This window comes from Pundamilia nyererei, unplaced genomic scaffold, assembly GCF_000239375.1.
Source record: "Pundamilia nyererei isolate P.nyererei 1_Seehausen unplaced genomic scaffold, PunNye1.0 scaffold00039, whole genome shotgun sequence".
In the NCBI taxonomy this organism is placed as follows: Eukaryota; Metazoa; Chordata; class Actinopteri; order Cichliformes; family Cichlidae; genus Pundamilia; species Pundamilia nyererei.
The window spans coordinates 194390-202901 of NW_005187440.1; the positions used below are offsets into that span (position 1 = coordinate 194390).

Genomic DNA, 8512 nt, shown 5'->3' on the forward strand with positions numbered 1-8512 from the left:
TTTAAATTAACAGTGAGGTAAAATGGATGGATCGTTTTATTGTCAGTATCATCAGCAGTGAAGACTGATGGTCATATATAACTGTACATACAGAAACCTGACTTTTTGATATACATAGATATAAAAAAAATAAATCCACTGATTAAGGTCAGACTGTGCTTGAGAAATTGATAAAAAAATAATTTGGTTTTACCAAGTTTGAAAGAGAGAGAGAGAAAAAGATAAGGAAAGCGAAAGGCTTCACTAGTAAAAATTTATGGAGAGTTGAACCCAAAGTCAAATAAATGTATGCCAAAAAATATCAAAATGTCACACCTCACAGGCTTTGATTTGTTAAGAACAAATTACTCACATTTGACTTTGGCTCACATCACAGGATTAGGTTTTTATCAGGTGTGTTTCTTAACTGATACATCTGGAAACTTGAACACAAAAACACTTCTGAATGTCACCCGATGAGTGTTGTGGTTGGACTGTATCTACTGCCTTAGTCTTTATCTTCCTAATTATGTGTCAGTTGATCGCTTGTCCAGGTGGTATGTTCCTACATCCACGTCCGTCTTTGTCTCTGTCCAAATTTCTTTTTTCATTCACGCTTTCTAACATAATTTCAGTCGAGCGGCTGTCAGACACAATTTATTTCTCTCCTCTTCCATCTGGATCCTGATCAAACTTTACTGTGTTACACTGTGAAGAAGCCTGGTTGACTATAGGAATAATTAGGGGAGTAATGGCAGCTGCAGTCTTGGTATCCAGGTCTCAAACACATGCACAATCATAGACATTTACAGTACAATAATGTGATGTTAAAACAGCCCATTTTCCCTGACACATACAGTTATATTCATGGCAGTTGAGTCTGTTGGGAGTGATTATTTCCATCGGTGTCCACCAGACTGTAAGAAGAGAAGAGAAAAACTGAAATAAAGACCTTTTGCATTTACAGTAAGGTAAGCTTAGCAGCTTCCACGTTCAAAATTGTCTAAACCTTCTTAATGTTAAATTTGACTACTTTATTTCATTCTTTCCTCCCTAATCTTTGCTTAAAGTTACAGAGCATAACCAGTGATTTATTTCCTTTTTAGTTTGTGACCAGTTTGAGCCTTTCTGGTTAATCAAAGAGTAAAGAAACAATATTTCAAATATTTTAAAAATCACTGTTAAAACTAAACATCCTTACAGTGGGGACAGTTTGCATACTACTCAAGACACAGCTTGTTTACTTAAAATTGGCGTAGGCCATTGTGCATTTTAACATTATATTATTGTATGCATCCATCTTTTTTTTGTTTGTTTTTTTTTTTGTTTTACCAAAATTCGCATCCAAGCTGGCATGTTTGGGCATTTTAATGTAGGATGCAATGAATTACACACATAATATAGGAGTGGATGGTGGCTAGAATGAAAGCAGTTACAAAGGAAGGGATGGAAGTAGAAGAGAAAGGAAGCATCTGGGACAATGTGGCAACGAGCGAACTGAAGGCCTTTTTGCACCACAATCCAATTCATTGTTTCCATAAACCTATTTTTTGACTGAGTCTGTGAAGAGCCTTAAAGAAAATCACAATAAAAAATGTAGTTCCAGTTCTCACATCACGGGCCTTATAAAAGCAACAGACCTGTTTGATTTGCTTAGGATCTCTCCTGTTTCTGCTTCTTTCACTCCATACTATTGATCTGCTGCAGCTAATTGACAACACATTTAGGGCCCCTCACACTCTTTCTGTCTCACTCTGCATCACTCTCTTAAGATTTGTTTTGATTAGAGAGCTGCCTGAGCACGCTTTGAGTTGAATGAATGAATGGTTTGTGTGGGTTTACAACAGACTTTGTGAGAAATGTGTGGACGTCTCTGCTTTTGAACTGGAAAATGTACATTCCTTTTGCAATGATCAAAAAACCTTTTAAAACCCCACAGGCCCTGTTAAATGATTATGTTGACCTTTTTAATAGTGTATGCGCATCTACTGACTAATACAACATTTAATTAATTTTGGCTGATTTCCAGAAGTAAAGGTTTTTAAACTCATCAGGCAATGGATAATCTAGTCATGGCAGCAATAATGAGTTGCGTTGTTGAGGATACCTTGAACTTTTGCTTTGGTAAAACTGTTGTTTTTGCTGCTTCTAACCTTTGTTAGCTGCTGTTAGCTGGCTGTTGGTAGCTGCTGTTATTAAAACATTCTTTGAAGTGTTTGGACTGTGATGATTAGTGAATAAACTCTCACATGGTGTGAGACTGTAATTAAACTATATCAGAGAGAAAGACAGATTTGTAGGATACTCAAGCCTAACATTAGCTAACATGCTAGCTTAAAACAGCTGTTGCTGTTTAGCTGTCAGCTGTCTGGAGACAGGAGGGTTGCATTTCTAATCCAGTGCATTCCAACCACTGTGCTGCGGCACATATAGGTGTGCCGTGAGAAATGATCAGTTGTCCCGTGGAAGATTATCTGGTTCCACCTGGTACTCTAAGCGATCAGCGTGAGTAACAGGCAGAAAATTACATTCTCTTTCACTAGAGGGCAGAACTACCTGCTCTAATTAAATTGGTTGCAAACTGCCAGTAAAACAGAAGAAATTACATAATAGTCATGCTGTGAGTGAGACAATGCAGCACGTAATAACAATAGATAAATATTTGAAAGGAAAAAGTAGTCAATCTGACCTGGGTCCTGACCTTTTTATCATGAGGCTGATGGTGCAGATACAAACTGAAATACCCCCCAAGAAGCCTTCCTCTGCCTAGCCACATGCATAAAACACAATTAGTCAGAAAAGGGATATTTTTCCCAGGACACTGTAAATATGATGGGGAATATAGTGGCTTCCAAAAACTGAACCTTTGTATTTTTAGTGGATTAATTTGTTAATTCAAAATTTGTTTGAAGATCTGAAACTTATATGTGACAAAAATGTAAGAAAAGAAGTCAGGAAGAGGAAAAGGACTTTTTCACAGTACTTGTTAATGCACTGTGTGCAGGCGTGTTGGCACTCACAGCATTTTAGGTCATTTCTGACTGAAAGTTCTCACAGATTACATCTCCACTGACAGTCTGACCCTGGAGAACAACTCATGATGTGAATGTTAAAACAAGGAACACATCCTGGTTCCACTCCTGACCTGATGTGCCGGGAAACTCTGGAATCCTTAGTTTTTGTTTTCTAACCACAGGCTGACATACGATGATGCAGAGGAGGAGTCGGGTAGTCTGAAGAAGTTTGTGAGAACTTGCTAACAAACTAATTTTAGCACATTAGCTACGAAAGCCTTGATGTTGGCAACCTCAGTTTAATAAAACAGGCAAGTTGAACAGGGTGTTCCTCAACCACTTCCAATGTGAAGAATTAATTTTTCATTAATACTTCTACTCCTCCTGTCGATATTGACCACATTACCATGGTGTACATTGCTCAATTAAAGAGCTAAATGTAAAAATTTATGCTGCTTTTATTAAAAGAATCTTACTAAAAAATACTCATATTTTTACAACTAGTGCGTTTATGTGTAAGTTGAATTTTGCTGATTTAGTTGATTTAAAGAACGCAAAGCTGAACTGTTTTGCACATCTTTGGGTTGCTTATTAATTATTTCACATTTATATACTTACCTATTACCTATTTACCTATTTTGTTGTCTGTGAAGGTTCTCAGTCATCCAGGTCATCGTAGTCTAAGGACCATGGAAAGAAAAGCGTCTGGACTTCTTTGAGTTGCTTGAAGACGTTTCACCTCTCATCCGAGAAGCTTCTTCAGTTCTAAGGGTCAAATGGTGGAGAGTCCCAGATTTAAACCCAGTGGGAGTTTCCCCCCAAAGAGGGACAAAGGACCCCCTGATGATCCTCTACCTAATCACATGAGCCAAGATGTGTAAGCGGGTGTGGGTCACAATCAGCCAGGGTTTCGGGTAAGCTCATTGTGAAACCTGGCCCCACCCCATCATGTGATTTCCTGAGGTCAGATGGCCCAGGATGTGAGTGGGCGTTAAGGCGTCTGGGAAGGGATCTCAAAACTGGATTATAGATGGCAGACAGTTGGTGTCGTAAACCACCGCCTCTGTTCAAAGATGGTCGCTCACAGTGGACGTAAACTGTGAGCGACCATCGGTCCTTAGACTACCTGTTTTTGTTATTAAACATGCAAGCTATACGTGTTTGAAACATATAAGGAAACAAACCATACAGGAAAATATTCAAATGACTTTTCATACCCACTACAGTAGGAACTTTTTTTCCCCTAAAATACTTAAATTGCTGGTTGAACCTCAAATCCTTATCTTAACCACTTCTGCTATTAAGGGTCTTTAAATCAAAACAATGCCATAATTTCAAGACCTCTTGAAACAACATAGAACCTCTAAAGCTGCCGTCTTAACAACGATTACAGATGAAAACCTGTCTGTGGTAAGTCAGACAGAAAGTTTTAGTTTAATTCATGTTACATTTATATTTGAATGATTGAATGATTCTGATTAAACTGCCACAAGTAATGCTAGCTCATACATGGCAATCGTTAAAGTGCGATTAGATGAGTTGACCTATATGGCTTCATCAAAGTAAAAACAGCAACAATACTGCTACTAATATTAATAATAATAATATGTCTTTCTGAGGATGTCATTGAGTGTAAACTTTCCCAGTAATAATGTTTCAATGTTTCCTATTATACCTTCAAAATGAACATTATTTGTTCTTAACCATAAAACCATCTCCATACCAAGGTAAATGTTGCTTAAAATATCCTCATTTTTCCAGATTTTCTGCATTTCATTCACTGCTCTCTGATATAGGCTCATAAATCTGTGTGGGGAGCTGTGATTTACTATCCTTCACAGTCTATTCATGATTTCACTCTTCTTCAGCCAGCGCTAAATATTTCAACTTGAACATCTCTCTCAACATTAACCTGGTCATTCATTCAGAACAATGATTTGTGAGTCTAGTCAGTGTGGTCTGTGTCTGTAAGTGTCTCTCTTTAACAAGCTTGTTGGTTCATTGCTATAAAACCTGTTCACGGGGTCAGCTATGTCAGGCGTGCTGGATTTAAAACCAGAGCCACGTTAGAACTAAAAAGCAGCCCTGAAGGCTGGTGAGTTAGTATGCTGCACTTAAGTGAGCAGAATTCAAGTATTTCAACTCTGAGATCATGTGAATGAATGGAAATAAGCCCTTTCACCACTCTTCCCTACCGACACATCATGCCTCTGCCCTGTAGCTTGTAAGAACAAAGTAAATTAGACTCTGATTGGTGCAGATTTGTAGGTATCACATGTTTGTGTATTAGTGTGTTTCTGTGTGAATAAATTACCTTTAGGCTCCAAAGTTTTTATGTTAATTAATACTTTGCTAAACACAATGTGTTGAACGTTTGTACATGTATTTGTGTATGCGTGTGTGAGTGTGTGGAAGCACATGTGTGTGTGTCTTCCAGCTGCCATTTAATCCATCCATCAGGTCAGGTTGCGCATCCACTGTGCTTCCCGCATTCCTCCACCTTCCCAGGGCCCTGTGGACCCAGGGTGCAGGGCTGCAGGGTGTTTCCATGGTGCTGGGGTGATAGGGTCACCCCCTTTGCTACATCACTGATTGAATGAGAACTGAAGGGCTGAGATAGAGAGTTGTCCAGAGGCAGAGAAGACGAACGTGGATGTCTTAAAGTTGCAATCATCATGGCTAACCCAGGTCTTAAATTTGTTCTACTAAAACTAGTGTCTTTCCAGCAAGGACTGACAAAAATGTTTACTTCCAAAACTCAAATGGATTACAATACATAATAACATGAATCTGAGGAAATCTCTGTTTGTTCAAGCCTAAAATTAACATTGGATTGCTGTGATCTGTGAGCCCTCAGTCAGTATGAACCATAAAATGTACAAAGCATTTAAAAAACAAAAAGGTCACATTGGCATACATAGTTTTTTCTCTGATTCTGCCTGTTGTTACTTCATCCAGATATCTATTGCATATGGCCAAGATATATTCCTGACATACGGACCCATATGAACGTCTCTTGGGGAGACGTAGCGTGCAGTCTTGGCAACGACAGGAAACTCTGGAAAGTCCATATTGTAAAGTTATGTTACCATCATTACATGCTACATGTTTTTTCTAAACACACTTGTAAAGTCAAAACACAAATGATTTAGCCGTCATTATGATGTCATAGATAAAACCATATGTGAATACTGACTCATATTTTCATTTAGTGTTTTTAGAGTGGACAGGCCTTGAAAAGCTGTCAAGGTTAATAATGATGTGGTACCCTTGAACTTCTAAAAAAGCTTTGTACTGTCCTTTTGTATCAGCAGAAGAAGCACGAACAAAGTTGACTGGTTGCAGTGGATAAATAGTCCTGTCACACTGTTTTTAAGTAGATCTGTTGACCATTTTTCTGCATGTATGACATATATATGTCTGCTTCAACTGCTGAATTATTGTTCGTATAAGTTTTGTTTGCCCACCAGGTAAGAAGCAACAAATCCTTAGGCTTAAGCTTGAAAATTATCGCTTATCTGCCCAAGACTCTATATGTCTCTTTAAACTGTGATCTACTATGGTTGAGTGTGACTCGAACCAAACCCAAGTTCCAAAGCAAACTGAAGACATGGACAGGGCAAACCTAAACAGCAAACCCAAAGCAGGTGGAGGATAGTTCGAAGGAGTTTTAATAATCCTACTAATGCTTTTCAATCCGTTGAGCTTATTTGTGTTAGCATTTGGTTGAAACATGAGTTGGGACCACAGAAAATATCATACCAGACCAAAATTAATTTGGATGGAGACGTAAATATATCCACCACGTGTATGGGGTATTGACGTGATGCTCTGATGTTGGAGTCTCACTGCATGGATTCAGTCTCAGTAATCTGTCTCATCTCCCCATCGTGGGACATGATATGTACTTATTTACATAACATGGCCACATATTTAAGAGTCAAGAGCAGAACATGTGTGTATGTGTTTCCCTCAGGTAGTGTACATTTAAATATTAAAGACAATTATTGTCTGTCTGTTTCTCTCTCTCGTACACACCCACACACACTAAGCCTAAACCTGGCCCTTTCTCTAACCTTAAACCTAAAGTTGTATGATTTACGTTATGGGGACTTACTCTTTGTCCCATAAGGGAGGTGGATGCTCACAATGTGACTATGTAAACAGATGAATGTCTCCACAACACAAGTAATATAATCATTGGAACATACGCACACATATATGCACACAAGGGTGGTGTTGATTACTCATGTCTAAACACAGCATGTTTGATGAGGGTCGCCTCCGGCCTGCAGGTAAAGAGTAACTAACTGGTTCCAGATTGTGTGTGTGTGTTTCTGCTTTACTGGCATACAAATTGTCAAATTTGTAACTGAAGTTAGTTAAAAGTTAGGTTCACGTTAACTTTAACAACATCTGATAGCTTTACTTTTTCCTGCTCATAACTTGGAGTTTCCCTTTTTCTTTTCCTTTCCTTTGCTTGTAGAAAAGTTTTGTTTTGCTCCCACCCCCTGCTGACCACAGCTACATTATCTTAATTTGCAGCCAGTAAGCTAATTTTACTCAGTATAACCTCTCACATAATGAAATAGGAAAACCCTGTGTTAATATCATGGCATGAGCTACAGCGAGCCATAGATCTGAATTCAAAATGTGTCTCTTAAGGAATCATATTTGACTTGACCCAGACTTAAAACTGACCTACGTTCCTTCTGTTAAACTGTGACCTTCATGCCTGTGGATACACACGTGTCAAAACAACATTTATCACCTCTGGAACGGCCGCTATTCCCCGAGCACTCTCCTCATTTCTTTTCATCCCTCCCTGCTCCCTTCATCTGTTTTCTCTTTCCTTGTAGTTTCTATTATCCCTACACTCCCTCTTTTGTCTTTCCCCCCCATGATCTACTTCATTTTTCCCCTGATTACAACAGCAAACATTTTAATTTTTTTCTAATTATATTTTTGCATGTATTTATTTAACCTCCTAAGACCCAAACTCTTCCACGACATGCATTTTTAATTTCTCTTTGATATTTGGGCATATATGGGCCCGATGAATGTAAAAACAAAGAATTACCATTTTTTTTAAACCTTATTTTTGTTTTTAAGAAAAATGAGAGCCACAAATGAGGATATTCATTTAAAATTTTGATAGAACAGTAGCAGTATAATGTCCTTGTAAGTGGATATCAGGCCCATGTAGAGCAAAATTGAGTATCTTGGTCTAAATAACCCAAAATGTGATGTCCACATATGTGGACGCCAGGTCCTAGGATGTTAAGAAAAATGCATATTTTTTAATATCTTGTTTGCTGTACATATAGACTCTTGACTGATTTCCAGGGGTTTCTCCACATAATCTACAGGTTGTCTGGAATAATGTGTCTTAATGCATTAGCAGCATACCCAACAATGATGGATTATTGCAGCTATTACTGGTTTCATATCATGTGATTGTGTTTAAAATCCAACTTTCTGCTTTTTCTTTTTATACATAAAGAAAAAGAAAACATATA

The 8512-nt window shown here is 38.1% G+C and overlaps 1 protein-coding gene across 1 annotated transcript in view; it reads left to right on the plus strand.

Annotated features, from left to right (window-relative positions):
• Positions 1-8512, plus strand: part of LOC102193264 (NACHT, LRR and PYD domains-containing protein 3-like) — a 31843-nt gene that overhangs the window by 15979 nt on the left and 7352 nt on the right. The window lies entirely within an intron of this gene.